Source organism: Arachis hypogaea, chromosome 17, assembly GCF_003086295.3.
Source record: "Arachis hypogaea cultivar Tifrunner chromosome 17, arahy.Tifrunner.gnm2.J5K5, whole genome shotgun sequence".
Lineage (NCBI taxonomy): Eukaryota > Viridiplantae > Streptophyta > Magnoliopsida > Fabales > Fabaceae > Arachis > Arachis hypogaea.
The window spans coordinates 105,778,094-105,778,810 of NC_092052.1; the positions used below are offsets into that span (position 1 = coordinate 105,778,094).

General features: G+C 41.8%; 1 non-coding gene across 1 annotated transcript; it reads right to left on the reverse strand.

Annotated features, from left to right (window-relative positions):
• Positions 1 to 391: 391 nt before the first annotated feature.
• LOC112768591 (small nucleolar RNA R71) lies at positions 392 to 495 on the reverse strand. Its single transcript, XR_003186000.1, has one exon. It is a non-coding gene; the product is annotated as a small nucleolar RNA R71 (small nucleolar RNA).
• Positions 496 to 717: the final 222 nt, after the last annotated feature.

Consider the following 717-nt stretch of genomic DNA (forward strand, 5'->3'; position numbering starts at 1 on the left):
AGCCGAAAATAATAATAATGCAAGGAGAATGCTTGGTGACTTTACTGCACCTAATTCCAATTTACATGGAAGAAGCATCTCCATTCCTGCCATTGGAGCAAACAACTTTGAGCTGAAACCTCAGCTAGTTTCTCTGATGCAGCAGAACTGCAAGTTTCATGGACTTCCATCTGAAGATCCTTTTCAGTTCTTAACTGAATTCTTGCAGATCTGTGATACTGTTAAGACTAATGGAGTAGATCCTGAAGTCTACAGGCTCATGCTTTTCCCTTTTGCTGTAAGAGACAGAGCTAGAGTGTGGTTGGACTCTCAACCTAAGGATAGCCTGAACTCTTGGGATAAGCTGGTTAAGGCTTTCTTAGCCAAGTTCTTTCCTCCTCAAAAGCTTAGTAAGCTTAGAGTGGATGTCCAAACCTTCAGACAGAAGGAAGGTGAATCCCTCTATGAAGCTTGGGAGAGATACAAGGAACTGACCAAAAAGTGTCCTTCTGACATACTTTCAGAATGGACCATCCTGGATATATTCTATGATGGTTTATCTGAGCTATCAAAGACGTCATTGGATACTTCTGCAGGTAGATCCATTCACCTAAAGAAAACGCCTGCAGAAGCTCAAGAACTCATTGACATGGTTGCTAATAACCAGTTCATGTACACTTCTGAGAGGAATCCTGTGAGTAATGGGACGCCTATGAAGAAGGGAGTTCTTGAAATTGA